Below are 22,919 nucleotides of genomic sequence, written 5' to 3'. Positions count from 1 at the left end.
GGTGCTAATTAGTCAATAATTTCTTGAGAGACTAGGTAGACTCAGAAATGAGTCTATAGCTTCTTAGAATTATTTGTGGGGAAGTATAGTTTAGTACAAAGCTATGTTCAGAGCTTTACATTGTTGTTATTCTTTTTCCTGGTGATTGTCAGGCCTAGAAGTGTATATAACAATAGGAATGTAGGAAAGCTGTTCTGAAAATACTGTATCTGGCCAGAATGGGAGTAGCAAATATTTGTAATGGTGTGTGACTTTGCAGGAAGATAGGTTTAGATAGCTATAATATCCATATTTTAGGGTGTTTGTTATAATTAAATCTTGTGATATTTCACTTTCTGAATAACTCTTTTTCCTCCTTTTCCTTTTGAATTCATGTGATGTAATCTATTGATTACATTGCCACAGTTAAGTTTCAATATATGGGCCTCTGATGCTTGGGTTAGTTCAAATAAGTGTTGAATAGGCATCCACATGCCAGGGTACTCCTTAATTATTTGCATTTGCTATTGTATTTATTCTCAGTTGAGCATGATGGTCACTTTTATTTCCTGCTAGTAGAGGTAACAAGCTGAAGCAATCCTACCTTTGTAACTACAGAAAAGTGGCTGCTTCACATCTACTGGAGAATTCAGTGGGTGAATTATTGCTGATTAATATTTAGCAATGGGATAAATTGCTTCAATTTTTGCCAGCAATTTGTTTAACTCATTAAGTTGATCTGAGAATTTTAGGCTTATTTAACAAATCCAGGGCTAATGTTTGGAACTGGAAAAAAAGAAAAAAAATCTTCTGAAACTCTTAAACATTGACTTAAATGCTCAAAAATATTGTATTAGGTCAATAACTTGAGGGGGAAAAAGCAAATATATTAATTATCATTCACATGAATTGAATGAACATGTAGAGGCTCTAACCAGGATCAGAGCCACTCTTGCTAAGTACAATACATGCACACAATATTATCTCTGCCAAAGCTTGTGTGATATACTATCTTGTAATAGAAATACTCATTTCAAACTGGTAGAGGAGTTGTACTATAGCACAGCTTTAAAACGCAAGGTTTCTTATTTTTATAGAGGCAGAATTGTATTTGTTAACCGCTACCTAATAACTACTTTGTTCAGTATTGTTCCCTTATTTAATGACAAGTTTCTTAAGTGCTCATTGACCAGAAGGTCAGTGGAAAACAAGCACTTGGTCAATATTAGCTTGTGAGGTACTTGAGCCTCTAAGCAGCTATGTAGATAATGTAGGTCATATCTTCTGTTACACTGAGATCACAGGGGCCAGGTGGAGACACAGAATCTTGAAACCTCTAGTCCTTGTAAGACCCCTTGTGTGTGTTGATGAAGGGAAATCCTGTACTGTAAACCTCTCCCAAGATTTACACTTGGAAATGTTGCTATGATTTGGGGAGTCTGACTCAGTATTTTTATGCCTTGAAACAGGTATTGCTGTATATGGACCTAATTAGTTTCCCACTGAAGGCAGTGTAAACTCTTACTGTGTATGTTTGATTAAGTTCTGGGTGATTGAATTAGTGTAGAGAATGGAGAAATGACTCTTGTTTGGTTTTCAAGGCCAGGAGACTTTTTTTTCTTCTCTTTAGTGGGATCTGAAAACTTTTAAAACTCTGTTTTTATCCTCTGAAAGACTATATTATGTTTTTTACAATACTCACACCCCTACCTCATCCCATACATAGGATGAACAATGCTCACTGAATGATGACTGAGTCAGTATTTTGACTATCCTCATTCTTCAATGGATTCATTGATGCATGGACCTGAGGAGAATTGCATTTCCAGTATCTCTTGCTTCCATTCTTTCCTGAGGGCTAGACTACTTCTCCCATGATACAATGCAGTGTCTCTTTGGCTTCGCTGTCATGGTGCCTCATGGGAGACACGTGACTGCAGATATTACATAATCTAGGCTGGACCATAGGGAGAAACAGGCAACTGGTATCCCTACTACAAGGTGGCCTATAAGGAAATGTATTTCAATGCTGAACTATTTTGGAAATTACTGAATGTTTTATTTTAAAACAGATTTTTTTAAATTGATTCTGCCAAAAAAATGATTAACATATGCCACAATTCAGGACAAAAAAAGTTGAAGTTACAAAAATTTTGATATTTGCTTCATTTAGATCTTTTTCTGCTCTACTAATGAATGTAAATTTAGTATAAATTATAGTAAGACTCTAATTGTTTTTAAAATAGCTTTCAGTCTGAACAGACAAGGTGAAAAAAGGCTGGATTATTATCTCCGTTTTCAAGTGGAGAATTGACACACAGAAAGATTGTTATGTTTACGAGGCTACACAGGAAGATTATGGTTGAAATTGAACCTTGAGCTCCTGAATATAAGAACATCCTTCCAACCCCTGAAACAGTAAGTGCTTCCTAATAGCGATGTTCATTCCTTTTTCTTTTTTTAAGCCTTGTTAAAGATTTTTTTCCACCCACTACAACTCTTGATTTACAGTTTTCAAGAATTGAAATCAATGGGACTATTGATGTGACTAAAGCTGTACAAATGCATGAGTTTTTGGAGGATCAGTGCCTAAATCTCTAGTGAATCATTTGATATAGGGGGTACACTAGTAGGTGTTTCCTTTATTATTCAGATAGGAGTGACTAGAGACTCTTACATAAATGGTATGTTTACAAATTACCCTACATCAGATTTCACTCCATATAGAGGTGGATAATGTTCTTTAATCACAATAATACCTAACAAAGAGAAATAGAAAAGGGAGAGATGTTTTTTTCATTTGGTTGACTGAGAACTGGATTAAAACAATCCAGGGCCTTAGACAAACTGCAACATGATACCTCTGTAGTGGTGATGCCAATGTTTCCTCTAATCACTTCCATCCATGTGTGAAATAAAGTTTTTATGTGCCTCAAGGCATGTGTGAATGTGCACCACCAGTAGAAATAAAACAAACTTGGCTACAGGTGCTCTACCAATCAACTGGGTGACATTTGACTCTCTCCTGAGTATTCACTCAAGCAAACAGCTTACAGGGAATACTGCTGCTACCCACTTTTGGAATGGCAGTGACATAGTTCATCTCACTTTCCAGAGATGCAGGGGCAATGACATAAAGCCCCTTCCCTCTAGGAACTGCTGGGCTCCTCTCTTTCCTTCAGACATGTAAAGGTATCAGCAAGGGGACCCTCAGTACTCACTCCACAATTGCTGGTGTAACTGCTTTGGAAAGTAGGTAGAATATGGTGCATTCATCTCCTGCCATGCACAGGCCCAGAGCCTGGAGTTGGACAGTCTTGAAGACGGGATGCTTTATTTTCCTCTTCTGGTGTTATATACAATACTATAGCCTGAGAAGGATTTATAGTGAAATTTATGTGGGTAGGCTTGCCAATCTGACTACGAAGTTTCAAGGTTTTTCCTCCGATTCCCAGGTTACAAATTGGTAGAACAATACAGCTCTACCTCTGGAGGACCTGGGGGTGCAGAACTACAGTCACACTCAGTGAGGGTATAATAAGCTTTATTATAACAGGTGTTAAAATAACAAGCAGAACAAAGCATATAACACTGAGTATACAGATTAACTGAATTTCCTCTAAGTCATCAAATTGTATTTATTTAAGCATACAGATCTAGTTATCTAACATGATACCATACTCACGTGATCCTCTTCCCAAAGGCTGACCATGGAAGGACCTGCCTCCCTCTGCTGGAGGGACCTGGGTGCCAGATAGACTATGGAAACTTAGAAGCAAGACTGACAGAATAGATGAAGCAAAGCAGATATGAGACAGAGGAAAGAGCTTGTTTCCCCCAACCTCAAGAGAGAACAAGGAGACACTCTGGAGCCAGCCCCAGCTTCTTTAATTCCCTGTTTTTTATCCCTGTTCTTGCATCATAATGTCCAACCCGTAACCTAAGTTGGACTTGGTTAGGAATAGGATAGGATATCAAAGATGTATTTTAGCTACAATACATAACAATTATCTAATCTTTAAGAATGTAATACTGAAGTCACAACTGTCACTCGGGAGGAAAGGTTTAATGAATATTAAAACTGTGTAATTAATTTTTCTTCTGTGCAATTCCCAAGTAAGCTCAGCAGAACATCCATGTAAATTATGCATAATAGTTTTATGAGCTGAACTTTCTGTCTTCCCAGCTTGTGAATTTCTCATTTTAGCAGCCATTGGGACTTAATTTTGTGCTTTAGGGGAAAACAGAAGAAAATTCTGAAATATCTCTAAAAACATTTAAATTGTTCTTTCAGGGGCTGAGCAAAGGGGACATACCTTACTAAATCATCTTGGACAGTTTCTCTCTGGGTATGCCTACCCTAGAGAGAAGATTGAAGCTGCTGCTGTCGATCTTCCAGGGTTCAAGTTGGCGGTTCTAGTGAAGACACACTAATTTGAACTGAGGGGCACTCTAGTCAATGACAGTAGTCCTGCTTCAATGAGGAGTAAGAGAAGTAGAAGGGAGAGTGAGCTCCTTTCAACTTCCTACAGTGTGGACAGCACCAAAAGTTGAGTTAAGGTACTTCGACTTCAGCTACACAATTAATGTAACTGAAGTTGCATATCTTAATTTGACCTTATTCTGTAGTGTAGACCACGGGTTCCCGAACTTTTTTACATGGGGACCAGTAAATCCATTCACGAGCTTTCGGAGGACTGGTAACATCCATTTGCATATTCATTATGCAAATGATGAATATGCAGATATGTTGGTTTTGGTCCTCTCAAAGACCCCAGGGCCAGCTTTAGCAAAGCTTTTGATACAGCCACCTACAACATTCTTACCAGCAAGTTAAGGGAATATTAATTGGAAAAATGGACTGTAATCCAATAAAACCCTGCACCACCACATCGTGTATTGAAAAGGGGCTCATTTATTTTCAGAAAGCTGACACCATCTTTGGAATTTTTTTATCCATATTTTCATTCCAAATGGTGAATGCACCAGGTTCTCTCCATTCTGACACATTGTAGTGCCTTTAAACCTCACTGTCAGCAGTGGGGATATTTAAAAGGCACTGCTTTTACATTTTTATTCAGGATCTGTGTGTGCCCTGAACTGTCCCGGTGGCCGATTCTCTCCTCCTCCTCCCCCCCCCCCCTCCCCGGGCCAGTCCTGCTGTCCCCACCGCCCGATTCTCTCCTGGCAAGCCCTGCTGCCCCTGCCACCCCTGCTTCTGCCAGCTGGTTCCCCAGCCAGCCCCACGATCTCCCCCAGACAGCCTTACTGCCCCCGCCAGCCAGTTCCCTTTCCCCCCTCCCCCCGCAATCTCCTCTGGTGAGCTCCACTGCTCCTGGCAAGCCCTGCTTCTGCCAGTTGGTTCCCCACCACCACCACCATGGTCTCCTCTGGCCAGCCCCACTGATCTCGTCTCCCCGGCCAGCCCTGCTTCTGCCAGCCGGTCCCTGTATGCTTTCGTTTGATAGTATTGGCTTGTATAGTAACATCCTCCATACAATTCATAGAACTTGAATTCTTGGGGTATGTGGTTACTTTTGGATGAGCTAGAATTTATATCTCCAGGGCCTAACTCACATAGTAAAGCACCCTCTGCTGAAATCACTCAGTTAAGCTAGTCAGATAACCAATGAATTACCACACCATTAAATATGTAGAGTTTTAAAAATCCCAGTTATAAGAGAAATACGGAGTAATGAGGACCAAAATAAATGACTTTCCCCTTATCACATTTAAATTAGAAAAAAATCAGTGAATCACACAAGTTGAGCCAATTTAACTAAACCAGTTTGGCTAGAAATTAAACCACATTTAAGTAATAACTAAAATAACAGAAATGAGTTTCCCCTCCAGTCACCCTTTTTCTATAATCAGCACAGACAGGCTTCCCTGTTGAAGGAGTAGATCACTAACCTGATGCAAAATGCTTCAGAGTTAGGGACAACAGTCTGCTTTCTGCTATGGGGTTCAGTTTCTCCCAACCCACAAAGGACACTTTGAGAAGCAGCTGCCCTGAGTCCTTGCCCTCATGGAGTCCGAGTCCAGCAACAGGGAGCCTATTGAATGTACCAAAAAATGATCAGACCTAATTCCATAAAGGCCTGGATGTGGAGTGCTAATTGTTCATCTGCCTGGCAACAATGACCCAGACACAATCTTATCTCCCTCCAATAGATGTCTTAAAAAGATATCTCTCCATTAGGCACCTGGGTTACAATTGTGATCTTATTAATGTTTTTGATTCTTGGGGATAATCCAGACATTACAATGTGACTAAAGCCTGGTTTTCTGCCCTTACGTTGTTTGACACTACAGGCAGTCTCCAAGTTACGCGGATCCGACTTATGCCTGATCCGCAGTTACGAACGGGGATTTTCTCGCCCCGGAGGACTGGAGCGGCGGGATGCCTGGTCCCGCTGCCCGCCTCCTCTTGGGCGAGAAAAGCTGCTCTCCATCTCCCTGGTCTGCTGGGGGAGCCAGCAGACCAGGGAGACAGGGAGCAAAGCAGCGGAGGACCCGGGGCCGGACCCGCGGCGCTTCCAGCTCATCTGGACGCCGGGGCCTGTGGTAGAGCAGGTGGGGCATTGCCGGTTGGTCCCGCAGCACCGCTCCTTGGCGCTACTGGACCAACCCGGCAGCACCCCAGCTGCTCTGCCCCAGGAGTCCTGATTCAGCCGCTGCTGATCAGTTTCAGCAGTGGCTGAATCAGGACGCCTGGGGCAGAGCAGCTCGGGTGCTGCTGGGTTGGTCCAGTAGCGCCGAGGAGCGGCCGCACTACTGGACCAACCCAGCAGCACCCAAGCTGCTCTGTCCCAGGCGTCCCCAAGTTAGCCGCTGCTGAAACTGACTAGCGGCTGACTACAGGAAGCCCGAGGCAGAGTTCCTCTGCCCCGGGCTTCCTGGAATCAGCTGCTGATCAGTCTCAGCAGCAGCTGACTTGGGGATGCCTGGGGTTCTTAAGCTGAATCTGTATGTAAGTCAGAACTGGTGTCCAGATTCAGCCGGTGTTGAAACTGATCAGTTTCAGCAGCGGCTGAATCTGGATGCCAGTTCCGACTTACATACAGATTCAACTTAAGAACAAACCTACAGTCCCTATCTTGTACGTAACCCGGGGACTGCCTGTATTTCAAAGAGCTACTTTCATATGTGGCACGTGGTTATAAAATAGGTAGATAAACACCACAAGGGAAGGAAAGTCTCCTTTTACAGGAACATCTTTTATTCACTAATATTCTTCAGATGCTCAGGATAGGATCAACTTGAGACCATTTGTTCACCCTGATTATAAAATTAACAACTCAGCTTTGGTCCTAAGAAATAATGGATTCCTTTTGCATCTATTAAATGTTAACATCGCTTCGGGCTGTTTATATTTGCCCACGTAAAACATATTTATAGAAGACACTACTCTGCTGTCAGCCCTTCAGAAAGTGCAGAGCTAATACATTGCAAATCCCTTTTGCGAGCACTGGGTCTGGGCTGCCTGGCAGAATTGTATTAAATGTTTTCTTCTTCTTGGGAGTCTGAGTCAGACATATGGTGAGTACAGGCGTATTGTGATGAAGAAACACAGCCGCCTTTTCATCAAAGAGAGCAGGTCAAACTTGAACGGAGCGTGTATCCTGGAAAATGGGTTAAGCATAACAGAATCTCATTTATCTCTCATTTGATCCTGAGTACAGCTGAGATCTGTATCTATTACCCCAATGCCTCAGTCACTTTGCGGCTCTGCTAATAGCCTAACTCCTGTCACGTCCCAAATGACAACATGTAGCTCTCTGAACAATCATGCTGATACACTGTCAGTCCTTCACCTACTGAGGACCAGAAATCTGACTAGTCACTTCAGGAAATGCATCATTTCTGCTATTTGTTTCTAAGCCATCTCTCTCTCTCTGCTCCAGCTCCTTTGTCTAGTGACTTCACCTTTAGCCCTTCACATGGTGCTTCTGCACCTTAACTATAACAAAGTAATATGCTTTCTAGCACAATAATAGCATTATGTGTTTATTTAAAGCTGTTTCAGTTTTCTTCTGGCTTTGTCATATCCGTATCACAGATCCAAATTAGCTCCAACTAATTTGCCTGGAGATACAGTAGCGTGTCTGCAGATTGATGGTGCCATATAATTTTGTATTCCCCACCTTTTCATTACAGAAATAAATACATATCATTCTACATTAAACACGTTGTGGCTTTTTTTCAATCATTGTCAAGATATTGAATTTTAACACTTTCCTATTCAGGGCAAGTCTAACTAAGAAGCAATTACCATAAGAAATTATTTGGTCCATTCTCCTCACAATTACTGCCTTTCTTAGGCCGAGTTTATATTAGACCCCGAAAGCTGTGTTAAGGTATGTAACTCCAGCTATGTAAATAATGTAGTTGTAGTCAACATTGCCAAGCTTGGCTTCAGGAATGTCTTTACAGTAGGAGGCCATAGACAGCAAATGCTTCTATTGGTTTCCCTTACTCCTTGTGACTGAGGTGTACCAGCACTGACTGGGGGAGTCCTCAGCTTTCGATTTAGCAGATCTTTACTAGACCCAATAAATCAAACTCCAGAAAACCAGTCTCCGGGATGATAAGTATACTTGTGGCCTTAGCTGGGAGGGAAGTGTTGAGCTCAGATAGGGAGCCTTAAACCCTTCCTTAACTATGCCTCAGATTACCAATCTGCTCTGTGCTGCCTGAAACTCATGGCTGGAGCAGGTAATCATTAATCAATTACCAAGACAATATCATATTTTAGGACATGAAGTGAAGACCCTGTTTCCAACAACAGTGAAAATGTAAGTCAGTAAAATGTAATTTCTTGTAGGTGTAATCTCATAATTTTGGGTGGTGGTGGTGTTTGTTGTGGGGGTTTTTTATTTGAACTCAGCAATGCTCCTCATTACAGAACAAAATAGTTAGAAATTACTTCTAAAACTCAGAATGTAACCAGAATCCTTGAGGAAGGCACAAAACTCCTATATATGTGTGGCCATCAGGGATTAGGAGTATTAACTGATCTGCTGTGATCAGTGCCTTCTATCTGATGTAATTATCAACAAGGCACACTTTAATGAAATATGTACTACACCACAATTATAATTAAGTATTTTTACATGGTGCTTATCAAAAGGCGTCTAAAGTCAGGACTGCAACAGTCAGGTATGATTTCCCTGTTGTCCTGTACCTCAAAATCATTTACGCCCACAAATTAACATTTTACAGCCATTTTTGTACTGTTGCAAATGACTATACAAAATACAATGTAATGGAGAATCAGGCTATATGAAAAGCAAAGAGGGGAAAAAAAGCTTACCAAATCCAACATTGGCATTAGAGGCTCTTCTGTGCTCTGCCTAAGTGTGACAGGATGGTTGTTCTACACTGAAGGAAAAAGAGTTAAAACAGCCCTAGGAGAGAGCAGTGGGCTAGGAGCTACTTGGGAGAGTGCTTGTTGCAGCCAATCAGAGCCCAGTAGAGCTGTATAAAAAGATGGTTGGCCAGGTGGAGTTCATTCTTGCTCCAGCAGGAGAGGGACCTAGCTGCCTGATAGCATGGGGTACCTTGGACAGAGCTGTGCTGGGGGAAGGCAGGGTGAGCCAGAGGAGCTTAGTCCTGAATAAACCCCAGGCTGAGGCCCAGAGACAGCAGAGGAGCAGTCAGGACAGGCAAAGGCAGCAAGTTCACAGCCTTGCCAATGATGGGTGGCCATTTCAGACTGCAGTTTGCCCCTGAGGCAGGGGTTAGGTGACAACTGTCAATGGGTGAGTGTAGGGGTTAGGGTTTCCTAAGAGAGGAGGACCCCAGAGTGTGGGGCAATGCTGCAGGGTAGTACCTTGAAGAAAGGGTGCCATGAGTAGTGGAAAACAGACAGAAAGGGTAACAGTGAGGAATACGCTGCCAGGAGAGAGTTCTCTGTGGCTGGATTGAACTGGAGTTCTCAGCAGGAAGTGCCACAGCAATGAGTCACGACCTGTCCCACTGCGGCACACATCTATTTAATCTCCAGAGGGCTGAAACAGTGCAAGGTAGGTCTACTCCGCGAGTAGCGGCCTGTGGCAAGGAGATTTAGAGCCCAAACTGACAGATTTGTGCTTCTGCTACTGTGTTAAGAGCAGCTGTGCATATGGTATAACTCAGGCCAGAGCTCCAGCTCAGGAGCCTAAGGCGAGAGTGGGCTTCCAAGCCTGAGCTATGCAGGTATTTTGATTCAGGTGGCATAAGCTGGTGTAGGTCAACCTGGGCTCACTGTTTCACTGTGTTGGCATAACTTTAGACTAACCCAAGTTATTTGGCTCAGCACGGAGTGATATTCAATGGCCTGTGATAGATCATCTATTCTGATTTCACATCTAATAGAGCCTTTTGACCTTACACTCTATGAATATATATTCCAACCCCTACAGAGAGATCAGCCTCATTCCCATTTCTACTAATAATAGAAGAGACAAAATGAACAACGGCTATTGATTAAGATAGTTAATGGGGGCTGTGAATGTTTGTGGAAAAGATCTCCAGCCAACAATCTTTAAATTCTCTTGTAAATTGAGCCTTTAATTCTGTTAAAGGAAAACAAAATAAAAACCCCTCATTACATATACTGACCACAAGATACAATCAATATTGATAAATGGATATTTAAAAGTGTGACTCAAATATGTTTTGGCATCAGACAATTAAGTTATTATATACAACTTAGACCAAACTTATTCTACCATCATGCATTCTCTTACTGACAATGCATATGAGTTCTATATATAAAGGTCATATCAGATTTATCCTTCACCAAATATATAGGTTCTTATTGATTTTTTTTTTTAAACACTCAACCAGCAAGCATACAGTTGGATATCTGCTTGCGCTAAATACTCTCTCATAATCGACCCAGGATTATCTCATAATCAATCATTTTGTTTTTATACTCTTAGTAGTTTGAGACAGATTTTCAAAAAAGGCAAACTTCAAAAAGCTGAGTGCTTTCTTACCTTCTCGTGATTTCATATTACCTTCACAATATCTGTGTGCACCAAAAAGGATTGCAGGTGAATATCCAAGTATTTGTACCTCATTTCAGCATATGTAAATTGACTCTGAGAGATCTGTGCCTGTATTTTGTACTTGCAAAATTCTGAAGAGAATGTACAACTTTCTTGAGGTACCCTTGTGTTATATCTGAATTGCAAAAAATATGTATATATTACCCAAAAATGGCAGCTTTCAGATAAAAACACAATAGCTGTTGGTGTTTAGGTGTTCGTTTTTTAAGACAAAATTAAAATTTTACATATCACTCTTGCAAAAAAAAAATCTTTTTTTTCCCCTGAAAAAAACATTCTTTTATCAAAAAGTTTCAACAGAAACCAAGTCTAATTTTGACTGTTAGGGGCAAGCTTTCAAAACCCTTATCAAAAGTTTAACCAAAATCTTTGGATGCTGTTTGAAATACCAGAGGACAAATCCTCTCAAGACTCTGAATTGCATGTGGATTTCTGGAGTGACTCTTGAATCCCTACCATGGAGGAGACACTGCCTTAAAAAAAAGAAGACACCGCAAACTGGCGGTAAGTTCTATCACTATATTTCACCAAGCAAATGTCAAATGTGAACTCCTGGATTACTGTAACAATTCATCATAGTCACACACCATCCTCTTAGACTCTCCAGTCTATCTTGGCACCAAAGCAAATTGGACTTATGGCGACTTAACACTAAAAAAAATCACATAATATTCAGGTTGCTTCCAGCATCAGGAGACTAGTCATTTACCCCAGAACAGTTGGTACCCTAGATCCTCACTGAAGACAATGCCTGTAGTTTATAACAATTTGGCTATCTAAAGGTTTATCAACTAGGAAAAAGAATTGAGTTATTTAAAAGATAAAGAAAGCTAATACATGTACAAAAATGACTTGCAATCTAAATCCTCAGAATGACAGAATTGTGGTGATCTATCAATTCAAAATGTCTTGTCAGGATAGATCCAGGAGGTAACCTGGGGATCTCTGTCTTCAACTTGGTGTGTCTGGCCATTTGGGAGTTTAAATAGCAAAAAAGATGGAAAAAAATCTGTATCTTTTTTTATTGTTGTTGTTTGATGTTATTTCATTCATTCAGCCTCTTTCCTTGCATATAGGGGCCATTAACAAGTTCTTTGTATTGTGATGCTCCTGGATGGCCTATTTTTGGTTAGTTTCCCTGCACTGCTGATGGGGGGAGGAGAGGAACATTTCCCACCTGCAGTTTACACATTTACAGCAAACATTATAGGTATGTCTACACTGCAAAGTTAATTCGAAATAACAGCTGATATTTTGAAGTAACTTTAATAGCGTCTATACATGCAAACCGCTATTTTGAAATTAATTCGAAATAGTGGAGTGTTTAATTTGAATTCGGTAAACCTCATTCTATGAGGAGTAATCCAAAATTCGAAATAGTTATTTCAAATTAAGTGCTGTGTAGACACTTAATTCGAAATAGGGGGGCTCCAGCCCTACCCAGGGAGCCCTGGTGGCCACTCTGGGCACAACCAGGAAAACTTACTCTCCTCTCCCCCAGCCCTGGAACCAATAAAGGGGTAGACCCTGGCCTCAGTGGCTTTGCCCAGAGCCAGCAGTGGCCACCAGGGCCCCTGACCCAGTGGCCCCAAAACATGAACCAGCAAGCCACTGGCAGTCAGCCCTCCATTGCTCCCCAGGAGCCTGATGGGGGCTGGAGAAGGTGGGAGCCTTCCTGGTCCAGGGTGGAGATCATGGACCTTAATCCAGTTTGGGGGGATGCCCCCAATGTCCATGATCTATGCACTAGATGGAGGAATGTGGCCGTCAATTGCAGGATAGCTTCCAGCTTGGCCACATGGGAACCCAGGAGCAGGTTTGCATGAAAATCAAGTTGGTCCAGAGACATCCCCAACCCTGGGCTCTGAGCTTCCCCTCCCGCTTCTTCCCCTTGCTTCCCCCTTCCAGCTGCCTCCTCCCAGGTTTTCCCCACCCCTCTCCCACCCTCTCTCTTCCCCTCTCCCTCCTCCTTTTCCCAGTCTCCTCAGAGGTTCATCCATCCCCCCCACCAGTTTTATTCAATAAACCCAGTTACTATTTTTGAACATGTGTCTTTTGTTTGACATCAGGAAGAGGGATTAGGAAGGGGTAAGTGGAAGGATGTGAGGGAGGACTGGGGCACGAGCCCCCCAGTGGGGAGGCCTGAGGTGGCTTTGAGAGCTCCTCGGGGTGGACACTCTCTCTCAGGGCCTCCTGGATCCTATCAGCCACCCCCCCTCCCCCATGGACTCCCCGGATGGCAGCCTGCAGCAAGTGCAGCCAGGCTGATGGCAATGACGCCACAAGATGCACTGGCATGCCCAGGGGCAGCTCTGGCTCCATGTGGCCGAGTGCTGTGGTGTCCCGAGTGCGGGCACTCCAAGACAGGACTGCTTTACTGTCCCTCATCGAGGTAGACAAGCAAGCAGGTAACCCTGAAAACTGTCTGTCCAGGGTGGGGGTAGGGTCCTTTTAAGCACGGACCTCAGTTAGCCTCAGGCAGCAGCCCCACACACTAAGTCCTAACCTGATGCCGTGCCAGCACTGGTTCCGGCCAGCCTTAACTTCGGTTCAGGGTCCGCTCAGTGTGGATGCACTATTTTGAAATAGCAAAACCCTATTTCAAAATAGGTTTTGTGTGTACATGAGTTAATTCGAATTAGCTTAATTTGAATTAACTATTTCGAATTAAGTTAACTCGAATTAACGCTGTAGTGTAGACGTACCTTATCAAAGTTATTTCCTTATAGCATGGAATACGAACATTGAAAAGAATTCATGCAGCAACCTGAAAAACATTCTATATCATCTAAAAACTAAATACATTTTTATAAGATTAATAGCTATTTTGAGCAATACTAACACGTAAGTAACTGCTTTGGTCTCCAGCTGTGAGTTTGACATTTCTTAGCTATTGCCATCAGAGTTAGCAAGATCTAGCACCTGGCCTTTTGATGCTGTTTGAAAGCACAGAAGACACCTCTTTGATCACCAGTTAAGCATTCAGCCAAGACACAATATTGATTATTTAATAGCTGTTTGGCAGCTAATGACTAAAAGGGCTCTGGCCAGATCTTAGTGGCCATACAATTAAAATCACTGACCAAAATGGTGATTTTTCTCAGTAGGCCCATGGATTTCATGGGCATGAAGATGAAACCCTCTCATTCCTGGGTTAGGGATGAAGCACATTAACAGCGTAATGTGAGAATCTTTCCATGCAATGACTTTTTTTCCCCTTTTATACAACTGAAGACTTTATTTGTCACCGCTGTCAATCCAAAAACTGTCTTGAGTACTAAATTCAGTTTAAAATGTGTAAACTAATTGCCTTTTTTAGCCTCTAAAAGGGTCATGGCTCAATACAGATGAGCTTCAAGTAGAGTTCAGGTCAATTCTTATTTTAATTGAACCAGTTCACTCCTTAGCACTTGATATCCTTATTAAGCACAGCTTAATAAGAAAGATAATACAGGGGGGCCTGGGGCTTGCTTTTGGAGTGTAATATTTGTGAATTTAGAATACTAGATATAATAAATATCACAGATTAGTAACCGCTACCATTGACAGGAACAAGACTTCCATTATTAAATAAATTAGTTAAAAATGCACTAGAATTGTTAACAAATTTGCTATAGATTTTTATTAAATGGGGATAAAATATTATTGTATAATTATGCAATGAAACAGAATATAGCATTACAAACAAATACTATAGAACCTCTTCAACTCATCGTCTAGTGTGTGATGAGTAGATAGTACTGCTGGGTGATCAACGATGAAAGTCACAGTCTGTTGATTTCATTATATATACACGATGGCAATCTGTTTTCCTAAAAAAATAATATGGCCATGAAACATCAGTTTTTAGATTTTTAATCCAATTTTAGCCAAAGAAATTCACAAGCTGTGACTTTCACTGTTCAAATGTAACATTAATACATATTTTATGAGCTGCTATATGCAGAATTCATGTAGAACTGCTGAAAGTACTGAAATACAGGGTAGGCACACAAGTCTGCTTTCCTTAATATTAAAAGTATGTCAACATTGTATGAATTTTTAATTTCTTTTTGAATAAAAAAAACTTTGGAAAGGTTTGCACAAGTCTTTCAGTATTGTAAGAGGCAGGTGTTTAACTAAAGGACCTGATTCCGCATGGGTATTTCAGAGAGTCAGCCACAAGCTCTAAGACAACCCAGGAACTGCAGCTGACCAATGCTAGTCTTCTTTTGAAAAATGGGGATCAAACTATTGCCCTTTGAATGACCAGGCGGGTGTTTCTGTTTCTTTGATAGAATCTCAGCACAAGTTATGATAAAATAAGAAAGACCAAGATTTTCAAAAGTGAATGCCTAAAGTTAGGTTCCTAAATTCATCACTAAACATTGATTTTTCTGAAACCCAGAAGTGCTTACTGGTTTTTGCAGGAGCTGATTTCTAGAAACCAGGCTGTTTATGTAGAAGTCTGACTATGGATTTAGGGGTCCAACATTAGGCACCCATTTTTAAATATCTGGTTCCTTACTATTCATTATCACAAGTCTCTGATCCTATAAAAAATAAGCTTCCCAGGATAATAACTTGCATCAAAGCTATCTAAACAACAGTTACCTATTGTACAGATTACTGTGATTAAGAAGATATTTTCCCCTCTTAATCAGAATTGAACCAAAAAAACCTGACAATGTACTGAGCCAGTAGCCTATACAGAATCAAACATCAATATTGGGTATTTTCTAAAAGATACCTCTAGCAATAATTTTGGGTATGTTCTATACCCTGCGCTAGACAGGAGATCAGACTAAATTATCACAAAGGTTGCTGGTAGCTTTGGAACCCCTTAATCTGAATCCATGAAATGCAGTAATAGATATGGGGTTTTGTGCTGCAGGAGATGTTATCTTTTGATCAAGATGTAAAAGTAAGGTACTATTTAGTCAAGAAAGATATCATGAAGCTTGCCACTTTTTGAAGGAATAGTGCTGTTGATTTCTCTGTCCTACCCGATTACAATTTACATAATTGTATTTTGCCAACATGAATTGCTCCAGTAATTTCAATCAGATGCAGCATTCCTTTAAACTTCCTCTCCACCCACAGAAGTTGTAAAGTATTACGTGTGTACTCTTCAATCCATCCTGGATTTTCATGGTTCATGACATAATTCCTACACTTGTTTTGTAACTAGGAAAGAGGTGCAATATAGGAAATTGTTGTTGTTCATAACCTCTTACCTATCTCTAAACAGGTTTTCATGGTGTAACCCACACACTCCTTGGGTGTGGTTCAGTGGCCTGTATAGTGGCACTTGGTGCATAAGCTTGAGCTAAGCTGCAGAGGCCCCAGGTTCAGGTCCACCTGTGGACTTTACAATGGCACAGCTGGATAAATTCCTGAACCTTTCATGCACAAATTAATTTTCTCCCTATGTCTCAATTTCCCCATTAGTTTTAAAACAACAAGATTAACTGAAGAGTATGTCTAAACTACAACATAAGCTCAGGCTTGAGCCAAACAGCTATACATAAATGGCACTAACCCTGATCAGAATCTTAAGATCCTGGAGGTGAGATGGAGGATCCAAACTTGAGTAAAGCCAAGTCCCAGGGCTCAAGCCCTATTGCTCTGCAGTGTTGCTGCAGCTCTGCTAGACTCCTGCTATGGGAGTCTGTCAGAAGTGTATCTCTCAATCCCTTGGGCTGACTTTTTTTTGTCCTCTGGACAGTCAAGTTTGGTGGATGGTCAAATTTTCCATATTGCATCACAAATGCTGTCACATTTTGGGAGGGTGCTAGAAGGTCTTGGTAATGAATGGTTAGGATAGGGGCTACAGGATGGTGGAGGCCCAGAATTGGGATGCAGGGATCACCAATTCTTAATCTGGGGGGTATACATGCTCCATCATCAGGTTAACAAATCCGTCATCTGCTAAATTGAGATCTATGAACCCGGACATCGTTGTGTAGACATTATCTAAAGACTTGAAACACAAAATATCCAATAAAAGATATGTACAGAAACAAAGATGCGGCAGTTTATATCCTTGACTGGTATATAATCAGCACAACTCTTCAGGGTAGCACATCTCTAGGATCTGGTCTATTTAAAATGCCATATGCATGCCATTTCTCAATCATCTATCTTAAACTTAGAATAAGAACAACCCAGCATGAATCTCTACTCTTGTATACAAAACCAGCCAGGCAAAACTCACTAGACATGACAAACCTTTTCAAATGTAGGCATGTTTTTGTTGTGGTTTAATATCATCTGGAAGAGTGCACTATTTGCATGCACACTGTCCCATGGGAGTATGACCCATCTGCCCAATAAGCAACAATCCCATATGTTACTAAATACATAAATAATGCTTAAGCCAATATGTGAAAAATCAAGCTAAAATGGGGGCCTGAAATGACATTTTCTGCTATGCCCACTCTACAAATGAGAGAAAGTTTTCCTCTAACACTATTTTTGGAGGTTTTTTTTCATACACTATTCCTTTGTACAAGATACGTGGTTAGTTATCCAGACAAGTGCTAGTTGTTATATTCCCGTCAGTGCCCTGAGAAGTCTTTTTTCTTTCCTGTAAGTAATTTGCCATTCTTGGTGTTTTTGTTCCAGAGGTGCACATGAAATGAGGAATTTATCCTCTCCTAATCAGGGAAATTAACACATACACGGAATCTTTCATGCAGTAAATGCTCTATCAAAAGGAAAAGGAAAATGTAAGAGAGTCCCACAGTCTCAGCTCATTTTATTTTCTTTACTCCAGTATGCTTTCCACATCCCTAAGGATGATCTCATTTTTTTCCTTACTTTAACCCCTGACTCCTGAGGAGCCAGAGTCAAGGCCATCATCCATTTGGCTAAGGAAAGCTTTTAAGAGCTTGTCAGTGCTTAATTAGCTGAGGTATTTGCTGAGAGAGTAATAGGCAATCCAGTCCCTCCCACTAGAGGCTAAGCAATTTGTTTTCTCTTTGCAGCATTTCCAGACCATGCTGTTTAGGTAATAAATTCACCACATCTCAGACTTAAGCCCAGGTTTCTCCAGCTGCAATAAGAGTGTCTGGTGAAAAAACATCACTGAATGTCCACCAATGTTTAAAAGTGAATGTAAGGTTGGCTGAAAAATTAAAATGAGGATTGTGGGTAAATTTGAAATTTCAAAGTTGTTTTCATTGCTAAGGGTCCGTAATGAACCCATTTTTATCAGTATTTTATCAAATGTTTATCAATATCAAATGGTTATTTCAATTTTTTTCATTTACTGAAAACTCAGTTTTCACAATTATTAAAACAAAAGTGGCAAGGATTCCTGTGGCACCTTATAGACTAACTGAGGTAGTGGAGCATAAGCTTTCATGGGCAAAAACCCACTTCATCAGATTCATGTCATTTGATGAAGTGGGTCTTTGCCCACGAAAGCTTATGCTCCAACACCTCAGTTAGTTTATAAGGTGCCACAGGACTCCTCGCCGCTTTTGCAGATTCAGACTAACACAGCTCCCCCTCTGATTATTAAAACAGTTATTGTGATTTTTTTTTAATCTACTGAAAACTGATTTCCAGTTTTTCAAAGCCTATTTCCATAACATTATCAATTAAATGTTTGATAAAAATTTACAAAAATGTTAAATGTTAATGATTAAAACTTGCCTCTTTTAACTGAGCACTACTTGAATGCAATACTATTGCATCAGTCCTGGAGGTTTTTTTAGAACTCTGCTGGAGGAGAGCCTATTTATTTATTTATTTATTCATTTTCAAACACTGTAAAATGTAGAAAGTTCCTTCAGAATGTAATGGGGGCAGGGTAGACTGGTCCCACCTAAGGATGTTAACTAATGAGTAATTTACGAGTCGAGTAGTTGTTCGGGCTCTTGTGCTTTTCAAAGTGAAGCACCCACGTGGAGCTCAGAGTCAGTTGGACTTCTTGCTGGCTCCAGGCTGCATGTGGCATGGAAGCATTGAAATGTACAAGAGTTCCAAGCAGGGGCTGACCTGAGGCTCCATGTTGCTCTGCCACTTTGAAATGCAACATGGAGCCTAGGGTCAGTTGGACACTCCCCCATTGACCCCAGGCTCTGCGTGCTTTGAAATGCCATGCTGGAGCCTGGGATCATCTGGGGAGTCCCCAGATGATCCTGGGGTCCATGAGGCACTGCCACTTTGAAACACCATGCTGGCATTTCAAAGAGACAGAGCCACATGGAGCCCAGGATTAGTTCCATGTGGCGCAGCCACTTTGAAATGCTGCCACAGCGTTTCAAAGCAGCAGCGCCGCATGGAGCGCTTACCAGGCTTCAAGTGGTACTGCCTCTTTGAAGTATCTTCTCTTCTCCCTACCCCCACCTTTGCTGCTTCTATCCATTATTTATTTTTATAAAACATGAAAATAAGTGTGGAGTTTGGGTTTTTTCTTCACTGTTTTCTCTAACTTCTCTCTTTGCCTGGCATGTTCCTTCCCGGATTAGAAAACCATTCTACCACACAGACCACATCGAATTTCTGAGGGTGAGTCTTTAGCAGGGCTAACGTCGAATTAAGTTATGAAACTTCAGTTACATCAATTGCATAGCTGAAGTCAAAATAGCTTAATTTGGCTTTTAGTGCTGTCTACACAGCAGGCAGTCTTAGAGAGAGCACTCTTCCTCCAACTTCTCTTACTCCTCGTGAAATGAGGGTTACCATGAGTCAGAGTAAGAAATCCTCCAGCTCGACATTATTTCAATATAAAGATTTGTAATATAGATGCGCAAAAAATAACACTGCTGTGTAGGCGTACCTGTCAGCCGATGATCAGGGCAGTGAGTCCCTTATGACCGGCTGAAGTTCTTTTAAATTGTGCTTGGTTCTGTTACAGCAACTGAAGGAGTCAGGTTAAAGCTTAAACAGTTACTATTTTATTGTTACAGGGTAAACTTAGTTGTTAAATGCTACTGCTGTGTTACAGATAACACAGCCACTACAAAGGACAGGACAGAAATTACACTAAGAAGTCACTTACAGGTACCATGAAACCCTTTTGGTTCTCTGAGCTCTTATTAAATGAATGCAAAATAGACACATAGCAGGTATATATTCTCACCCCTGCGTTCCAGACTTGGCGTGGCCAGCGTCTTTCTCTCAATCCCTCGGGAAGAAGTAGGGCGATGTTGGGAGTCCCACAGACCTCGGGAGACAATCAATACCTGCCATCAGGTATAGATGATTGGAGCTCAAATGGGGTGGGCTACTAAACCCTCTTTATACCCCTTGGGTCACGTAGGCTTCTTCCTGGTCTCAGGGATGGTGTAGATGGAGTTTGGTCCTGCCCTGAGGGCGGGGGGCTGGACTCGATGACCTCTCGAGGTCCCTTCCAGTCCTATGATTCTATGATTCAAGTGGCCAATTAGGAAAAATGGCTTTGAACACCAAGTTTCCCACAAAGGGTGCAAAGCATAATTCACACCAGGGAATTTGCAGACAATGGGCACCTCTGGTATATGATGGGCGAAGATTCCTCTTCTGGGACAGTGCAGGCATGTCAATTACTGGTACTAGCCATCAGGGTGACGGGAGGCCTCCCAGTCGTCAGCTAGCCCATTTACTTTCTGGTTTCTGTTTATGGTAGAGTCAGGGACAGGCAGCACACCTGCGTTCCCAGGGCATCAAAGGCTGATTACCTTTCTCTTGCTCTCTGGGGGGGGGGGGGAAAGGAAACAAGATGGGGTTCATGTCTGCCTACAGTACCGTAAGAAACAATACATTGCATTTATTATTTTATGAGAGCAATGTGTCTGTGTTGCCAATAAAACTATTGGGCGGGTTCCTAAAAACATTTTCTGTTTTAAAATACTACTCTTATCTGCTCTGCAGTGTTAAAAAATATGTGCTTGGCAGCATTTCCAGGAAATTCCTTTTCAAGCCTGATAAGGAATGTCAGAAAATGATACCCTGTAATGAGGGCACTAAGGAATCTCTGGTATTCAGATGGACATAACACCTAAGGCACCCCCTGGCGCTGCTATGCTGAACCACCCTTTACAGCATATGGGGATCTACAGAACTTCTACCTCCTATGCTATCTTATGCAGGTGGTCATCAAGGGGACAGAAGGGGCTGAAGCATTTATTTCCTCCTCCTCCCAACATGCACCTAGCAATAGAATTATGCTGGTGTATTGAGGAACATCTCTTGCACTAGTTATAAATTTGTCATGGCATTTTGCTCACCTGAACACAGCACAACTGTGGAGGGTGATTGTTATACTGAATCCTGGGGTGGCAGGTTCCAGGCTACTCCTGGAAGTACAGTAGGATGCTGTGCTTACTCTGGGTGAGATGATAATGTCATATCTAAGCTTAAGAAAAAAGCTAATAGAATTATAATACTGGATTTCCTTGACAGTGTTGAAATAAAATATTTGATGGGATTCAACAAATTGAATCTAGTGGAAAAGATCTTCCCAGTGTTTTATTCTCCATACTCTCTAAGAGTATGTCTACACTACCACCCTAGTTCAAACTAGGGTGGTTAATGTAGTCATTCGAAGTTGCAAATGAAGCCTGGGATTTAAATATCCCGGCCTTCATTTGCATCTTGCCGGGCGCCGCCATTTTTAAATCCCCCTTACTGAGGACTCCGTGCCCGCAGCTACACGCGGCATGGAGTAGGTAGTTCAAATTAGGCTTTCTAATTCGAACTACCGTTACTCCTCGTGGAACGAGGTGTACAGGTAGTTCGAATTAGAAAGCCTAATTCGAACTACCTACTCCGTGTCGCGTGTAGCCATGGGCACGGAGTCCGCACTAATGGGGATTTAAAAATGGTGGTGCCTGGCAAGATGCAAATGAAGGCCAGGATATTTAAATCCTGGGCTTCATTTGCAACTTTGAATGACTACATTAACCACCCTAGTTCGAACTAGGGTGGTAGTGAAGACATACCCTAACAGACACTGTCAGGTTGATCCACATGTGCTCACAAACCATGTAGTCTTTTATCACATTATTGAGTAGTTCACAATTAATGGAACAAAGGGAATCCTATAAAAGTTGACATGGAAAATGATATGTACCTACTCAAAGATGTCAAGGTATCTTACAAATTATTGGAAAATATCATTTACCTATTTCAGCAGATTCCAAACATAGCTGGTGTGCTGATGCCAGAATGGGCAGCACTCACTGCCTGTAGTGGGTTGCTTTTAATTTCCCAGAGACAGAGCCTGGTGTTTGGGTAGAAATCCTTGTGGCCTTATGCAAAACTAAAAAACTGGGGATAGCTAGCAGGGATCTGTATGAGCATGACTAAGGCTACGTCTACACTGCAATGCTATTTTAGGATACAGAAGTATCCTGAAACAGTTATCCCATGTCTTCACAGCAAACCTCTTATTTCTGATTTACTATTCTGATATCCCTGCAAACCTCATTCTATGGAGTAAGGGAGATTTTGGAATAGAGCTTTATTCCAAAATCTCACACTGTGTAGACAGCACCAAAGGACAAAATAAGCTATTTCAAAATAGCATCAAAATAAGATACACAATTTGCATAGCTCAAATTGTGTATCTTATTTCGAGTTATAGTGCAGTGTAGATGCACCCTTAAAGGCTAGAGAATTCAGCCAACCTGCCCACTAACAACCACAATGATCTTTGGAGCACCCATTTCCCTTCCACAAGTGGAGCCCAAATGCCACCAGGTTGGTATTGGAAAGGTTTTGGCTCCTGAATAAAGGGTAGGAGAGGTTTTACCTCTCCTCACTCCTATATTTTTAAAGGTCAGGTAACTATGGTTAGCCTTTTGTGCATTCACCTGATTCTTTCTCCCCATTTCTATAAGACAACCTGTACCTTCCAGCCTCTTAGACCCAGAGTCCTATTCTCAACCATCCCACCCTCAAAGGACAATG

At 41.5% G+C, this 22,919-nt stretch overlaps 1 long non-coding RNA gene across 6 annotated transcripts in view; it reads left to right on the top strand.

Annotated features, from left to right (window-relative positions):
* The window catches only part of LOC142827856 (uncharacterized), a 109,655-nt gene that overhangs the window by 74,496 nt on the left and 12,240 nt on the right, over nt 1-22,919 (top strand). For 4 of the 6 annotated variants that reach the window (XR_012902633.2, XR_016349157.1, XR_016349156.1 and 1 more), the window contains 3 exons: nt 2,226-2,397; nt 8,229-8,339; nt 11,431-11,540. This is a non-coding gene — a long non-coding RNA (uncharacterized LOC142827856). The remainder of the gene's footprint in view (nt 1-2,225; nt 2,398-8,228; nt 8,340-11,430; nt 11,541-22,919) is intronic. The other 2 variants (XR_012902637.2, XR_012902638.2) reach the window with 1 other exon arrangement.

Source organism: Pelodiscus sinensis, chromosome 3 (genome assembly GCF_052426305.1).
Source record: "Pelodiscus sinensis isolate ZL-2025 chromosome 3, ASM5242630v1, whole genome shotgun sequence".
NCBI lineage: Eukaryota > Metazoa > Chordata > Testudines > Trionychidae > Pelodiscus > Pelodiscus sinensis.
This window is presented reverse-complemented; position numbering and strand designations above follow the sequence as displayed.